Consider the following 18,310-nt stretch of genomic DNA (forward strand, 5'->3'; position numbering starts at 1 on the left):
TAGACTTTATCCTTACCTGCAAAAGTAAAGAATAATAAACAAGACTGAGAGTAACACAGTAGCTTCACCTGCAAGCTTTACAATAGAGCCAGCTTTCTATTAAGATGCAAACATTGCTCTATGCTTCTCTCGAAAGGTGTTAGCGCGCTGTTTAAAGAGTGTGTCTAAATGAATGCGTTTTTGCTTTCTCGCCTTATTAATATTTTAGCGTTACATTGGAGAGGAAGAAATTGCTTCTTTCTGACATTGAAGGGATGTCTCCCTCCACCCCCTCTTTTAGATTACACCCCTGGTTGTGGATAATGGTTTTCTAGCATTCTTCTTGTCAAACTTGTCATTGTGATCTCGGGAGACATCTTTTCACTGTATTTAGGGAGGGAGAGGCGAACAGACGACAGGGAGAAATACAGAGAAGGAGAGGGAGAGAGTGTAAGCAAGTGCAGAGTGTCATGGTCTTGGGGCATCTGGACAGGAAGCAGCGTGAGCACTATAGCTCTAGTCTTTTAATGACATCATTAAAATTTTAGCAGAGCTAAGCTCTTTTAGTTCTCTCCATCTCCTGCCCATAAAACCAATCGTCATTCCTGTTGGTGTCTGTCTGTTCCATACCGGTTTCACAGTGCCAGCCTCATTCTCCTGACTAATTACTGCTGTGTGCTGTAATCAAGTCCAAATTGAATGTCCCATAAAGGCAGGAGGTGATGCTCTGTTGGGGAACGTTAATGGGTTATAGCCTGAGAAAGGGCAGGGACAGGGGGAGAATTCTTGTAAACTGTGAATGGCAGAGGGAATGGTGGAATTTATTGGGAAGTAGACAGAAGACTAAGAAAGCTGTTTATTTTCACCCCTGCAATCAGATGTGTGTGTTTGGTCAAGGGTTTAGGTCAGTGATTGCTCTAAGATTTGTGATTCGATGCAATATCATTCACATTTATTTTAAATTAGTGTGCAGTACAATACTTTCATGCTTTCTGATGAATGAGACACTAATTCAAAATGTTTGAATTGTACAAACTGTACAGCGGTATAGTAGCAATGCAAAAAAAAATGGTTCCTTATTTTTTGAAATCCAGAAATCTTCATGAGTAATTGACTTGCCGTTAAAGAGGGAGTTCACCTTATTACACGTCGGAGCCCTTCTAAGCATTTATCGGGTGATTTCTCTGCACCTTGGACAATTTGTAATCAGTTGCTTAGTTTGTTTAAATAAAACCACGGTTCACTCCCATAGAACTCATTTCACTGGCAGAATACATATTACACACATTGTGAATACACACTGTCTTGGTTTCTCCCAAGGTTTTTTCTCCTCAGTGTGAGGGAGCCTTTGACCTGCTTAAGAGAGACTCTGACCTGGATCTCTGTAAAGCTGCTTTGTGACATTTATTATGAAAAGTGCTGCATAAATGAAATTGAATTGAATTTTGACTGACACAAAGAAGAACGCTCTTTCTAAGGACACTGTCCACACTTTTGCATGCTAAAATCACTCAGCTGTATTTATTTAATGTGTCATGGGTAGTACTTAGCTTTTTGTACTTGTAGGTGAGTTTAGCAGGGACGCAATAGAAGCATGATTAACGTTCTGGTACCAAACTTAATTACATTTGCCTGCCACGCCTGTTCCAAGGTCGTCTAGGATCTTCAGATTCTAAAATAAAGACAACACAAAACCTCTGCTAGAGGGTATAAGGTGGTCAGATCAACATTACAACAAGCTTCACCCTGAGAGCTAATGTCTAAATTCTCCTGTGGAAATCTACTCTGGATCTAGGAGAGCGGTATGGGAAATGGGAACACTTCGAATTTTATTAGAATGTACTGAAAAATCCCATTTTTACATACAATTGGTGGCGATGACCTTGACTTTCTCTTTAAGCTTATATATTGTACCTGAGATCTCTCTGTACCAAGACATTCCGGCCTATTTAAAATGACTTCCCTCAAAAACACTACATGCCTTACAGTTAGTGAAAGCTAATGGGGTGAGCCGTTAGCATTGCATCATTTGCATAGTGCTGACTGTACCTAAATAGGTCCCACATTCACAATTAACATCATTAGCATTTTGGTGTGCCTGTGTCTTCTACCAGTCCAGAGCAGTAACTCTGCATTTACTCTAGACTCTTAGCAAGATTAACATCTTTTAAGAATGCAGAACAGTGTGTGTTTCTCACATTATCAAGAAGCATCAATCCACACATTTACTTTACTGCACAGTTGCAGAATTTTGTCCATTCCAGTTCAGTTCTCGGCCACAGGGCCACCTTGACAGCAGCTACCTTCTGCAGCATTTTCTGAGACAGTTATTAACCAGTCGCTTCAGCATCCCTTTCAACCAAATAGAGCTGCAGAGGCAACTGTGATGGTTCTACTAGCCATTTTAAGGCAGACGTGGGAGAGTAATGAGTAAGCCCTGGTTCACTAATCCTTTTCTAATGATGCATGAGCCTCCACATTGGCTTCTCGCGATCGTTTGGCATTATAGCGCTTAATGGAGACACCTTCCTGGGGTCTGATTTGTTTCCTGGTCTACGTTTATCTGTCAGTCTGAGACAGAAATGACGAGAGAGAACTAGAGGGAGAAAGAGTGAATGAAAGAACAGAAAAGACAAAGAGGAGAAAGACGGCCACGGCACCTGATAGTGTATGTAAAAAGTCTGATTATTCATACAAATGAATCAAGGTACAGTTAACTATTAGTCATGACTGCCACTGCTGTTTTAGCTATGTAATGTGTCAGTTTATATACATAGCAGTGTTGTGCCAGAATCCACATCAAGTCAAGGTGACATTAGTTAACAACTCAACACAGATTGAGGCAGGTGTGTGATGTAGCTATGCAGTTTGCACTATGCCAAGTTCCAATTAGGGCTTTTTAAACAAAACACCCAAACAAAGCTCAGCATTGCTGCTGCTTTACTTTGAGAGGTATAAAAAGGTTGACTGATTTTACTAGAACTTTTGTTTTATTTCTAATGACACAGCACACAGTCATGAGCCACGTTCAACACCCAGAGTCCTAAATCAGCTCATCACACAAGAAACAGCAGCAGATTTGAAAATACATAAAGTACAGAATATTTCAGCATTAGCAGTCCAATTACAATTCAGCCTCGAAGTTTAGACGAAAATGGAGCTTCTTCCTCCAGCCGATGGTGTTTGTATTTTCTGAAGTAAAACCCAGACTGCACACTATTAATAGCTCCTAACTGTACTACAGTCTAACAACAGGTTAAGGGACTCCCCATATTGAGGTTTCTCATGTTTTTCTGTTCTGCTGCACCACACTCGCATTTAAGCATAGCACGGCAAACCTTTTTAAGTCATGTTAAAGTGTTATTGGACTGGGACGCGTCATCAAAAGTCATCAAGCCAGCTAATCTATAATGGAATCTTTGCCAGTGATATTTATAAATATGTTGTAGATCAATGTTGATGAATAGTAGAAGCTCTAGTTCCAATATTAGCCTCATATCGTCAGTGTGAAACTACTTCTTACTTATTATTACTGGAGTGATGTAGGGAGAAAGTGCTGTCTACCCACCCTAGAGGCCAATTGTGCTCTCTCAGGGTCCTGGCTGCCCTTGGCTAGCAGAATGACTGGGAATTAAAACTAGCGGTCCTCTGGTCATAGCAACAGCCCCTTATTCCCCTGGACCATTTGGGGCCCAAGAAGGGTCTCAAGTCTTTTGACAATAAATGTATCTTGGGTAAGGAGAAAATAGTGTATATTTCCTTTTATGCCAAACTCTTGTTTAACTGCAGTGGTTGTTGTGGCGCAACAGATAACACCACTACCTGCCACTGAGTTACAACACCATGTGGGAGACTAGGGTTCGATCTCCCGGTCTGGGTGACTATGCTGCGCTACACCAATAAGAGTCCTTGGGCAAGACTCCTAACACTACATTGGCCCACCTCTTTGATATGAATAACCTTGTATGTCGCTCTGGATAAGAGTGTCTGCTAAATGCCATGAAAGTAAAAGTAACTGTAAGTAGCTGTATAAATATCAACCTGACAGTGGCCTGAATAAACTAGCCAGTGGCATCGCTAGAGTTAAAGAAATCAGACTGATCAAACTGGTTAAGTTAATCTAGTTGATTTGTTTTCTGGAAATCTATTGTTTTTTTTGAGTGAAAGTAAAAAATAGCTTTGGTTTAGTTTTAATGTATTTAATGTATTACATGTAATTTTGGTCACTGGTAAATTTTGTTTTCTACAAACGTTTATTAACAATTACCGTAGTCACACTTTTCTGCACTGAACACTTCATCCTCTACCATCATCTCATTGTTCATTGCTTGCTGACTTAAACCACATTACCAGGAATCAGTGATGTCCAACGAAAACCAAGCTGAAAATAAATAAATGGTATATTGCGTTGAATAGGTGCATTATTACCAACTGCTCAAGAAACACTCTCGCTGCATCTCCTCCTTTGTGCTTAGCGGAGTGTTTCTCTGAATGTGTGTAATTAGTGGTAGTGGAGGGAGCTCAAACGTCTTTTACCAGCGTGCACCGCTGTGCCGCCCACATACGCTCAGATTCGGCAAGGGAACCTACGTATATGAGGAAAAAGAAAATGAGGGTCGAAAGGGCAGACAGCAAGAGCTCCTACACCATGAAGAAGAATTGGACAAGTTTAGAATCCTGTTTTCTCTTGAAGTGTTTGTATGCGTGCTACTGCAGTACGGGCTCTACTTGGAGACACTGGTGAAAATATTGTTATACTGACTATATGGTCTCCTACAGACTGTGTATGGGTGTTAGTGACTGTGTTAGGATTTGTGTTATCCTATTTTCATACATCTCTGTTAATAAAACCATTTATATATAGATCTATTTTGTCTTCACTATGTGACCAAATGTTACCATAGTTACCTTAGTACCAATTTCCATTTGATGATGTTTCAAAAACTCCAGACTTTAAATCCTTCTTCAAAACATCTGGCTTGAACACAGATGTTTTCAGCCTATGTAGTCATGTTTTCCTGCAGCCGTGTTCTTAATAGCAACCAAACATTAGTCAACCCGATGATGACTGGCTTTGCTTTCTTCAGCACGAGCCATCGTAGGTACCAAGCAGGTCAACAACCATCAACACTGCCACAAATACTCAATCTTGGCTCACTATGAAAGATACCTGTAAAGTGCCTGTACTGCACTTCATTGAAGTAATGAGACTTCATAGCAGCAGATCTTGCAGGTCCAAATACCAAATTTCCACCGGGTCAAAGATTTAACAGGACGAATGAGCAGTATAAATCCTATTCATCAAGCAATGTGGAAGGTCGGGCGCTACGGCACACACCACATCCACCCCCCCCCCACCCCCCTTGCTCTGTCTACCTATTGTCTACACCTCTGATTTTACATCTGGTCACTTAATGAATTTTGAGTATCAGGATTATAAGGTCAAGCCACATAAAAATGCTAGTGTAAACACGCCTAAGGCACATTGAAAACTGATACAAATCCAATCGCTAGGACTACTTCAGGAGGTGGTCTGAGACCCACTTAAGCCACACGTTACAACAACGTACACATCTGCCTCTTCAAGATGCATTCAACAACCAGAACTCCTCCCAGTACAACCGAAACCCCGGTAACATTTGCTGCTTAATGAGCAAAATTTACATATTAACGTTCCACACAGCAATCAGATGTGACTAAGTGGAGATGAATTTGACTCTTGAGTGTAAATGCATGTGGCCAACATCATGTTGGGAGGCAGTCCAAATGCAGGCTGTTGTGTGTCCCTAAAAGTAAGACGATGAATCCCTTATTTTAAACCTACTGGAAACACGTCCTGGAATGAGATACAAGGACGCATACACCCAGCGATCCTGACTGGGGCTTATCCTAATCTTAATAAACACACACACACGTGCACAGTATATGAGACTGAAAATGAAAACTTAAGACTATTTAATTAGGAAGAAAGGTTTTAATATGTTAGAAATCTTCAGCTAGTGTTATGTAGCACTCCTGCATTAATGGTAAAGCAGAGTAAGGACATGCTGATTGGTACTGTGTAGATAAGTATGAGCTGCAGTTCAGTGCGGCTACAAAGGCCTGGGCTAACTGCTTTTATGACCACAGACACACAAGAAATGAACATGACTCCTCCTTTGTAGTGGCTTATGTAGAACCAAGCCCCAGTAATGAAAGAATAGTTTGCATATATTTTGCTGTATGAATCACTTTCACAGTCAACACGTTTAACTGCGTTCTAGAAAGTGTCTTGGTTCCATTGGCTCGTGGATTAGCCGCTGAATGTGCAGAGTTCTGCTGGGTTTTAAAACATGCCTGTGCAACTGCGCTTTGCTTTGTAGCTGTGTGTGGATTGTTTTCTGTCTCTAATAGATTTATTTCTTAATCCACTCTCTCCCTCTGTTCTTTTGATTATGTACTGTGTGTGTGTGTGTGTTGCAGATGAATGTGTGTTTTGTTCTGTAGCCAACCAGAACTATGTTGGACTTGACAAAGAGCCGGCGGAGAAAAGTATCATCCCAGATGTATAGAATAATGCGAACACACACACACACACACACACACACACACACACACACACACACACACACACACACACACACACACACACACAGTCTCTGTGTGCTAATGTGTGTGTGTTGTTATGCTGTCTCTCTCTCTCTCTGCAGGCAGGGAGTGTGTATACACATGCATTGGCAAGTTTAGCCAAAACACTGTGGATGCCTTTGATTGTGTGAGGGTGAAGTGGAAGTGAGAGAATCTATACAACACAGCTGTGGTGCTGCACATCTCTCTCTCTCTCTCTCTCTCTCTCTCTCTCTCTTTTATCTAACCAGTCCTTCATTACAGTAACAGCGGTGAGCTGCTGAAGGAACTGAGCAAATCCATACATTGGGTGGGGTTTAAAGAGAAGTCAGCAGCCAAACCTGTGGTGTTCTGACTGTGTTTTTCAAACCTACATATCAATAACTTTACTGGCAAACACCACTTCTGACTGGATTCATATTTGTGCTCTGATGTTATGTAGTGTTTTACAGACACACACTCGTACTGCATTTTTATGCACAGTACTGGGTGTAGATATAATGCAAATTGGACATATTACATATAGGTAGCAGCAACACTTGGGGGATATATGCATAAGAGAGGGACAAGATTACTCTGCCTACTCCTCTCTGGAATGTCCCCTCTCGTTTCCTCTCCTAGCATCCCCTTTCTATTCATTTAGTCTCGTCTCGTCTCATTTTGTCTCATCTCCTGTCAATTCCTCTCCTCTTATCCTCTCTTATCGTCTCCTCTCCTCCCATCTTCTGTCCTAGCATCCCCTCTTGTCACATCTTCTGTCAAATTGCCCCCTCTCCTCCCTACTCATCTTTCATCCCTATTCCTTTTGTCTCCTCCCATCAATTCAACTCCTCTCCTTTCCTCTCAATTCCAGTCCTATCGTCTTCCCTTGTCCTATCTGCTGTCCTAGCATCCCCTCTCAATTTGTCTTCTGTCCTATTGTTTGTCTCTCGTCAAGTGTCTTCTGCCAAATTGTCCCTTCTCCTTTCTACTCATTTCATCTTTTGTCCCCTCTTCTTTTGTTCCCTTTCCCCTTCTCTCACCCTGTCATATTGTCCCTTCTTATCTCTCTTCCATTCATCACCTATCGTCTCCTCATCTCATCACCTGTCATAGCATCCCCTCTAGTCACATGTCTTCTGTCGAATTGTCCTTTCTTCTCTACTCATCTCATCTGCTATTGCCCGCTCTCCTCTTGTCCTCACTTGTTTTTTTTTTGTCTCCTCTTGTCTCCTTTCCTCTCCTCTTGTCTCATACTCTCATCTTTTGTCTCCACTCCTCTTGTCCTCTCTCCAGTCGTTTTCTTATCTCTTCTGTATTGTCCCCTCTTGTCTCCTTTTTTTTTCTCCTTTCGTCTCGTCGTCTCATGTCCTGTCCTGTTGTCCTCCCTTTCTCCTCTCTTATCATTCCCTCTCCTCCTGTCTCATCTTCTTTCCTCTTGCACCCTCTCATCTCATCTCCCGTCCTATTTTCACTTCTTGTCTCTCTTTCTCTTTCATCATCCCTCCTCGTCTTGCCTCCCCTTCTTTCCTCTTCAGAACAAAACACTAAAAGCAACCAGGAGCTGCAGTGCAGATGGATTCTAGTTTTAGGATTCTAATTTGATGGATTCTAGACAGTCATCTCTGGGTCGCAGGTGCAAGTTACTGTGTGGACTGTTTCCTCTTTGGAAAGAGAGACAGAAAGATGGCAAGACGAGAGAGAAACTGTTAGAGCGGGTAGACTTGCGGCAGACAGAGGCCCAGGCTATATGTGTGTAGTAGCAGTAGGCCTGGGGCGCAGGCCATGTGTTTGTGTGTGTGTGTGTGGAGCTGGAACAGGGATAACTCATTTCTGCAATAACCCTCAGCCGCGCTGCCTGACGTTGGGAATAAATTGCTCTCTTAGCGATGCTAATATCCTGTGCTGTGAATGAAGTAATTACACTGGTGCTGGCCCACTGAAAGAGGCGTAATTATCACCATTCTGCAGCCACAGCTACAGAGAGAGAGCGAGAAAGAGAGAGAGGGGTGCCTGTTTAAATTTTAATGCCCAGTGCCATTCCCCCCATCCATATCCCTCCCTCTACCACCAAACTCTAACAGGCACCCTGCTTTGTGTGCCTGTGTGTGTGTGCATGTGTTTTGAAGCGACCCTCCCATTCATTATTCAAAGTGTCTGTCTGAACCTGTTTTAGCAGCTTCAGTGTAGAGCCAGCCAGAGTAAACATTATTCCCTTATTTCCAGCCAGTGTGGATTGAACGTGGTATATGTTCAACCTCTGTGTGTGCTGAACAAGTCAAACTGTCCGCCTTCATGTGTGCTTATGCATGTTCTCGTACCGCTCTCTCTAAGGATGACATTTCCTCATAATGATAACATGGAAAATTAGTTTAAGGTTAAGGTTGAGGTTCTCTTTAGGGTTAAAGTTAGGGTTATGTTTAGGGTTAAGATTACTGTTAATAGGGTTAAGCTACATGTTACATGTAGGGTTATGTTCAGAGTTAGTCTGGTTGGGGTTATGGTTAAGATTAGGGTTAAGATTAGGGTTAGGGCTACAAACATTCATCCTTTCTGTGCACTTGTATATAATGTGTGTGTATGTGTTAAGCAAGGTCTAGTCTATCAAAATATGCTCAAAATCAATATTAAGAGATTCAGTTCGGTTCTGCAGGGTTTAAAGCTGTTTGTTCATTTATTTGTATTATTATATTTAACATCTATTTAAACTCTCTATTTTTGTTAATCTGAGCTGCTGTTATGTTTGCAAGTTTATAAGAAACATGCATTTTGTTCTTTGCAAAAGCAGTATGTTGAAGATTCTTGTATGCTGAAGTTTCCATTCTCCAAGGTTTTGCAAAAAGTGTGCATATAAGTGCCTAAAAATAAACCAGAATGAAAGAAGACACAGTGCAAAAAAGATATATACACTAGGGTGAGGTGAACAAGTTAGAATATCACAAATTAATGATGATTTTATTTTTTTATTTATTTTTTTATTTTTTTAAATAAACTATGAGTATGAGGGTATTGAGCCGTGAGTGCCTCTGGTGTGTCAGGTTATGCAATGTACAGTGTCATCAGTTCATTCTTATTGACCTACAGTATAAACACAATGACCAACTGTTACGTCTACGCCAAACCCCTCTACCCTTTACTCCGCACAAGTGTCTCTACTTGTATAAAGCAATGGTGATTCTCTTATCACGTGGCACAGGTGGCCGGGGACTGAAGAAACATTTGGCTTTACAAATGGTCTGACGCAGAGCTTTTAGAATGTTGCTTTCCACATTCTGATAAGCCAAATCCAAGACTGTTCTGACAATTGACTGTGGTGCGTTTTTTGTCCTAACAGTTGTGTGGTGGACGTCCTAGCACAGAGATTTCAGCCCTCTTTCGGTGGGCCACTGCTTGTCCTGCTTGTCTCTCCATTAGTTACAACTCTTCATTTTGCTTGTTTTGATGCCACTGCTGATCACGGTAGCCTATGTCATCTAAAGATTCTTCGCATAACTGTAGTGGATGGGGGCCAAAAAAAAAACAAAATGTGCATAATTTCTGCATTGTTTGGATAGAAACACTGTGTATTGTGATCTCAGTATCTGTGCAGCTTAAATTTTGTATTTAAATCCCTCTTAATACACATATTCCTATTGCTCTGTAATTACTTTGATTAAGATTTTCAACTTTGTTTTGTTGGTTTGTAAGGTTTGTAAGGTGTGGGGTGTTTGTGTGTGTGTGTGCACCTCATGTTCACAGGCTGTGCTGGGAGGAAATCGGCGTGTGTTGGCACTAGAGGTGGCTGATATTGTGTACAGAGGTGTATAAAGAGCTTGAGGCCACTGGGCCCGGCCCCACTGTTTTGGACTATGATTAATGCGAACTATCTATGGCCAGATGGTGGTGAACAAGGATCCATCAATCAAAGTGAAAAGACTATTGAGCAATCCTCAAAATGCTTGGTTTAAAGCAGAGGGCCTGCGCTAGTCCCCAACCTCTGCATCGGCCAGACGCCCAGCGGCCGGCTGGCGGGGAAGGCCTTTGGTAGGCTGGGCAGCCTCGCTGGGCCTTGGAGCGTGTAGACTGGGGATAAACCTGGCCTGGGCTTTGCACTTCTGAGACAACCACAAAAAAAGAAAATAAAGTGTGTGTGTGTGTGTGTGTGTGTGTGTGTGTGTGTGGATGATTAAGTCTGCCTGTACTTGTTTATCACAGCTAGAGAGCAGGCCAGTAGCTGCCTGTTCCAGCCACTTAGCAGCAGGACTGCACAATCACAGCAGGCACTGTGGTCAATCTGCTAAATACACCTTGTAATATATAAAATGAACTGGTAATAATCTTATAGGTTTGCAATTATGTTGACCAAGATAATGTACTTTTGCGCCATTACAAGGATGCCTCGATTCATCAAAAGACACTCATAATTGGTATAGTGTTGCGGTTTATACTAATGCACTCTGCACAGTAGACTGGAATGGATGCTCATGCATTAGTATGATATATTAGCAGAAACAGAAGATCAGCTGCTCCTCAGGTGACCAAGAATATCAATGCAGAACGTCAGCAAAAAAAAAACGGTCCATCCCCAACTACATACAGTGGGATATAATAGTAGGGCTGCAGTGCATGAACCCCTCATTACAAAGACAAATGCACACATCCACTGCTCCACAGAGATGTGGGGAAGACAATGCATCATCCTTTTCCATATTTTTACACCAGTGGGAGAGTGCTTGTGTGGCACACTCCAGGCTTGCGATCGACCCATACAGTGAGGTGACTCTGTTATGCTATGGTCATGTGCTTTGTCTCAGGATGGAACATTTCAATTCTGGTGGAGGGTCTCATACAGGATAATGTCCCTGTCCACAGGGCAGGGTAGGTCACACGAGTGAAAATGAGTCACCAGATCTCAACCCTGTTGGACACCCATGGGTGATTTTGGAACGGCTTGGACAGCACTCTACTGCACCAGTATTGTTTGGAATGTTGTTCCATCCTTCGGGTTTACTAAACTCATCCCAAAAGTATAGGATGGAGCACCATCATTCTAGAGAATATACCCCTCTAGTCCATGCCTAGGCATGGTGCCAATAGGTACACTAGACAATCTGTGTGTGCACATCTGTGTCAGCAATGGGTGCAAAAGTAAAGTAGCTGAACTACTCACCAGTGCAAACGCCTCTAAACTGGCATTCAGGATTCTGAGGTTAAGGTTTTTATCCACAGGAGCATTCCCGTATCTCAGGATTTACTCATAATTTGACTCAGTTAACATCTCTACAGAGTCCAATTTACAGTTTCAATCAGTATTAACAGCAAATGCTTAACAATGTCCAGCACTCAGACTAGACTAACCACTGCTTGTTCATGTACTTGTTCATAATCTTTGTCAGTCCCATTGAAACATATTGTTAAGTTATGCACTGGACTTTCTCCAAAGGAGCTGCTTGACTTCATGCGCAGCCCCTGCTTAGATGTCATATTATTTTTAGATTGCATCTAATTTGGCAAGAAAAACCCCGGGGTGCATCTTTGTCAGTGAAATGATTCCTCCATCACCGTAATTACCTCCTGTTTTCAGGGTTTGTCTCTGAAATTATGTATTTATTCATCAGGAAATGGGAAAACAACAGTCGTGATGGTTTCTAGTCTCTGCTGTTACACCCCCGTCAAGCAAATCATATCTTCCCTCAACAAATTCAATCAATTACCACAATTCATTTGTTGGGTTTAATTACTTTCACTTGAGACAGAATCTGTTTATTTTTTTGTTGTTCTTCGCGCCCCTCTTCGCGCTCCTCTTCCCTACGCCCTCTATTACAAAAGACTAACCTTTGCATGTTGCTTACTTGACATTTCTGCTGTTTAATTTTTTAATTCTGTGCTCCATGTTAATTAAATATCTTTCCTCTTCGCTGAAGAGGAAGAGAACAAGATGGGCCTTTATCAGCACTGTTTAACTCAACACAACAGCAAAACTAAACATATTAACCCTATATTGCACATGAGGCTCTATGAATTAGTAGTGTACGGTCACTTCTTTATAGTATTGTCACGCGCTCTGACCTCTCTCCTCCTAGCATATGTAGCCGTTTTCAGGATAAGCAGGTTGTTGATTAGTGGGTAAGTTGGTGGTTGGCCCTTCAGCCAGCAGTGCTGCATATATTACAGCTGAAGGAATCGAGGAATTGTGTCTTTCGTCCCCCCAATGTGCCGGCAGGGTGCGTTCCCTACAGTTTCCGATTCTGAGGTGAGCAAAGGTTGCCATGGTGCCACCACAACCAATCACAGCCACTTCCCCAGTAGGAGCTGGGGAAAAGAAAGAAACAAGGGGACAAACCCTGTTTTACTGTCACCAGGAGGTTTGTGAATGGAGAATGAGCACGCGTGTCCAGGGACGAGAGAGCGTATGGGCCTCGCCTGTAAACAGCCCATCGCATGTGAGCTGACATAATGAGTTGTGGCCACAGCACTGTTCATCATGTTTATAGTGCATTTTTTTTATTCTACAGAGATGACATGGGGCGCCTTCTGGACAGCTGCAGGGGTCCAATGCCTTCATAAACTCAGCCGAGAGAATGGCTGTAAAACAAAAGCGGGAAATAACTATAATTTACGAGCATGATTATTGTTGTTATTATTATTATTATTATTATTATTATTATTGTTGTTTTAATGCGGGTCAGCTTGCTGACCTCAACTGTTGTCATGTGAGGTTCTGTAAAGTGTTGAGAGTTTTAGAGCAAGTGGTGCATCGCCTTAAACATCATGTCAGTTTGTTTTTGCACATCTGTATCCAGCATTTTCAGGCTTGTTCAGGTGTTCCGGAGTCATTGCTCTATCAAAGGTTGCTGTGACACTGTCTGGTCTGATTGCTTATAGATCATTTGTCTTAGTTGGTTTATCCATTAGAATGATACCGTTAGTTGCCAATACAATTATGTGATTACTTGTGTTTAAATAGTGCACTCTTAAAAAACTAAAACAGGTGCTTCAAATGGTTTTTTGACTGATGCCAAAAGGAGCCACTTTTGATTCCTTAAAGACCCATGGCTGTAATAAAGATGTAAATGTTTTTTTTTTTTTTTTTTTTTTTTTTTTTTTAATATATAAAAGAGCTTCAAATGACATTCCTCTAAAGTCTTTTCGTGGTTAGTGTATTATGAGCCAAGGTGTTTCATTGGGCTTAGTGTGGCCCATCAAACAGGGTTAATTACACTTGTCATACAGAGCTGAAGGTGGTGCTGATTTTGTAATTATTCTAGTGGGATCACTGGTAGTTCTCGTCTGTTTTCTTCTTTTTTCCTTTTTTTTCCCTCCTCCACACAATTGATGTGTGGTTCACCTTCCCCAGTCTTAATTGGCTGGAGGTTACCATAGCGATCAAGCTAAGAGAGTAAAAGAAAGGACCGCAAGTGACGCGCTGTTGATCTGGGGTGTGATAAATGATGATTTATTTTAAACATCCCCCATTTTACTGCCTGTCTCTCAGTAGGACTGCAGAACCACTGTTTACTGCCAGAGCTTGTGATGTACGTCCACTCTGCCTTTCATTGGCCAAATTACACATGTTCTATAGGAGCGTTCGTATGCGGTCACATCTCCTAAGCGTTGGGAGCCTTCACTCTCCCTTTCAGAATGTCTTTGTTTATCTCCATCTGCACTCATTTGGGTGTGCTCTCTCTTCAGTTCTCATTCCTGCCCTTCGTAGACTGTTATTAAAGAAAACCAAGGCCAGTTCACATTAAAGAAGGTTTTCAGAAGTGATAGTACTTGCAGTAAATACAGAACTACTACAGTGCGAGCAGGAATTCTATTACTGAAAACCGACAGGCTTTTCTTCCTTTGTACACATAAACACTGAGCTCTCAAGGCATCGTGCTGTAGTAATTTTGCTGAAACACAGAAGAAAAGCCTCTTATTGTCGTAGCCTAGAGTGCGTTGGAGAAGGTCTAACATCCCACCTCAATACACACAGTGCTCTTTTTCTTCGAGAGACGCCGTGCTGTATTATATCTCTCTAAAACTGAGGTCGTTGCTGGACCAGTGCTGCGCTGAACGTTTTGTTCATTTCTGTAATGGTCTTGCACATTAGTCAAGGTCACAAACTCTTATTAGCAAAGAATTAGGAGCAGAGGTCTTCTGCAAAGGAAGTTTAATAAAAAAAAAGTCTACTCTAAAGGGCTTATATGGTACTGCAGTTACTTCTAGTCCTTAACATTTTTTTAAATAATCATCAAATAATACTGACAACTAGATATGCACCATATGGGAATTGTGGGATGCAGATATCAGATCATTTTTGTGTACATATCTGAGGACACGTATATAAACACGTATATAAAATATTGGGACGCAGTCAACCCTGTATTAGCATCTCAGAGAAATATTTAGTATGTAGACATATTTAGTTCTGAAGAGTTTCAAAAGCAAGAAAAATTAATAAAATGCAGATATTTTAGGACAGAAGTTCAGCATCATCTAAACAGCCTGCCCTTCTGGAGTTCAGTAAATACATAATCATGCCTGCTTGTTTGGCTTGAAGAGACTTTGTTTTGTACAGAAGGTCTGAGGACTACTTTTGCCACTAAAAAGTATATGTGCTTCCGAGAGGAGGTAATCTTAGATAAGCTGAGGTTGTCTCTTTGCTTGACATATTATTGTAAAAGGTAGTGAAGACATACTGTGGCATTAATAAGTGTGTCAAAGTCTGTAGCAATAGTCAGCATGTCAACTCAACATGGCGTCTTTACATGTGATTTTATGCCGCAGCACCTTTGTGTAGGGTGCTATGTAAGTGTGTAAGAGTGTCAGGTGATCTAAAGTGGGGAATGTAAATGAACTGAAATTCATTTTTCTATGAATTACACTGAAGTAATTAATAGCACTGTGGAGTTTTTGATCTTTGGAGAACTTTGGAGGTTCTTGCTGCTTGTCGTATATCCAGGGCCGATGTTGCCTTCTACAAGCACTCTCAAATCTCTTGAAGCTGTAACACAGACCCGCATGGGATCCAGAACAAGTCCACTTACACAACACCACCATACACACTGCTTTATAATAGAGACAGCCCAATCTGGCCCTGTGCTTGCTGCTTTTAAAACAGTGGGCTTTGCTTTAAGAACTGCGTTTACAGTCAGATTGTATACATCGTCCCACAGCTGTCCTGGGATGAGGTCCAGTGAGATGAAGTGTTATGTGATCGCAGATTAAGACATATTGTTTCCTCAGGAACGTGGCTGACACACTCGCGATGCGATTAAGAAGGATTTAGTTATGTGTCTGATTAAATGTGTACAAATCTCTTGGCGCAGCTTCGGACGGATCCACGCTGCATCGTAGTTTATGACGGCTCAATTACGTCCAGCGGGCTTTTTTTTCTTTCCTCTCTGCTCTGCTGTTTTAACCCGCTTCTGGTTCTGTGATAAAAGTTTGTGCCTGAGGTGTTGTTTTTTCTTCATGATGGAAACTGCAGAAAATGATTGTTGGTGTAAAATGAGGCCTTTCTTTCTTCTGCTCTGTCTCTCTCTCTTGTCCCAGTCTAATCACTTTGGGGCTGTACCAGCCAGTGAAATTACCTGTGCCAAATTGCAGCCATTTCTGCAGCTACTTTGGCCTGCTTGCGTTATTTCTAAGAGCCATTTCTCAGAGGGGTTTGGAGGAGGTTGGAGGGTGGGGGTAGGGATGTGCAGAAGTAAGAGAAAAAGAGAGTGTGAATAAGAGTAATGCCCTGCGCTCATACCTCCTCCTTTACATCGATCTGCTCCTCACACAAGAATGTGTTATTGTCAGCTTCAGTCAAATGCATTCTCATGCACAGTGCAGCGGAAAACATGTCCACACATTCACATGTGTCCAGGGGACCAGGCATAGTTGTCCTGCATGCTTAGCTTACAGCATCTAACAGCAAAATGTTGTGCATCCAGGACTTTACCACAATGCTTCACATCTACTAATGTTGCAACAGTATGAGGTTTTCACGGTATGATAACTATACTGAAAATATCAGTTTTATGGTATACAGTATTTCACAATTCTTTCTCGTTCTTTATCTTATTATTATTGTTATTATATAGCAATTATAGCTGAGCTTGAAACTTTTTATTAATGAAAGTATATGTAAAATGTATAAATAAATAAGAAAGCTGCACATGAGTCTCCAACTGTCTCCAATTCATTATGGTCTAACCTGCTCATTATGTTCTTCATTAATCAGTTGTTTTTTTTTTTTTAAACTCTGAAAATAGTAAGAAGTTGGGAAGATGATTTGTTTCTAATACCAGTATGAAGAAAATGAATGCAGAATGATAACTATCAATTTTCATACCACAGTATACCTAAAAACGTGATACCGCTAGAACCCTAGTATCTAAACACAGCAGCTCTATACTTTTTCAGTTTTTCACTTTTTCAATTATTTACTCTTTCAGCCCTTTAGTTTTCAGTCATTTACTTCTTGTACCCTTATTCTTTAAGCTCTTCAAGCTTTCAACCTCATATTTTCACCTTTTTAGCATTTAACTTTTTTCAGCGCCTGCTTTTCAGCGCTTTAGTTTGTCAACTTGTTCAGTGCTTCACCACTTCGACTTTAGTTTTTCAGCTCATCATTCTTTCAGCCCTTTACTTTTTCATCTGTTCACTTTTGTGGGTCTTTTTTGTTTGTTTGTTTGTTTGGTTTTTGTTTGGGGGGGGGGGTATTTACTTGAAAAAATGAAAGTGTATAAAAAGTGCTATGCTTCAGTGTCCTCTGTAGTGAATAGTCCCTTCCCAACTGGCATTCATTCACTGTGAAACATTAATGCACGTGAAGGACACTGGTTTCTGACGTTGATGACCCGCTGCAAAAACACTTAGTTTTGACAAATCTGTCCACTTTTTGATGCCTATAACTGCTTTTGACAGCAATAATTTATTTGTCTGTGCCCATTCAGGAAACTAATTGATCTCTGTGAGTAATGAGCTGATTTTCCAACAGGCGAGTGACATAACCACAGCTATGCTATTCGCTGTCACACACATAATTACACAGCCTGCAATCCCAGCTGCACTGGAACAGCATTAGCTTGTTTAGCATGCCACAATTTATATGGAAATTTGCTCTAATGGTTTTGGGCGAGGAATCCATGGGATCAAAAACATTTGCAGGATTTACTCTGCATGTTTAGCATTTGTGTTTTCCTTTCTTTCTCTGTTTTTGGAGATATGGTGTAAATTTAAGTTCAGCAAACCTAATGTGAAATACATTCATTGCCATATTTATAAGTGTTGTGGCTGTAAGGTGGCTTTTTGTCTGTTTTAGGAAAGAAGACATTTGATTCTTTGGCCAGTATGTTTTTTTTTTCCCTGATGACCAGAATTACTGGTTGACCAGGGCTATGATCTTTTAGTCATATTCAATGACAGTGTATACAATAAAAGTTAATTAGTCAATAGTTATTAACAATTATAAATATTTCTTGTTTAGTTCAAATGATGTAAAAAAAAAAGAAGAACCTTTTTATTTACTTTAACATGATCCAAAATACAGCATTCTTTGAGAACCAACATGTATAACATATGTAAAAGAATTGTATACAATTAGACTGTCCTAAGCAATGTTTGTACAGACAGTCTAACAAACGTGAAAGAACTTGTCTTTCTCTCTTTATCTCTCTCTCTCTTACACACACACATACACACACACACACACACACACCTCTAAATGCAACTTTCTGTTGAAGAACATGTAAATAATAGTCTTTGCCAGTTTACCTCCAGGCCTTGA

General features: G+C 41.1%; 1 protein-coding gene across 2 annotated transcripts in view; it reads left to right on the plus strand.

Annotated features, from left to right (window-relative positions):
* Nucleotides 1–18,310, plus strand: part of cdkal1 (CDK5 regulatory subunit associated protein 1-like 1) — a 305,708-nt gene that overhangs the window by 253,966 nt on the left and 33,432 nt on the right. The window lies entirely within an intron of this gene.

This window comes from Salminus brasiliensis, chromosome 5 (genome assembly GCF_030463535.1).
Source record: "Salminus brasiliensis chromosome 5, fSalBra1.hap2, whole genome shotgun sequence".
Classification (NCBI taxonomy): domain Eukaryota; kingdom Metazoa; phylum Chordata; class Actinopteri; order Characiformes; family Bryconidae; genus Salminus; species Salminus brasiliensis.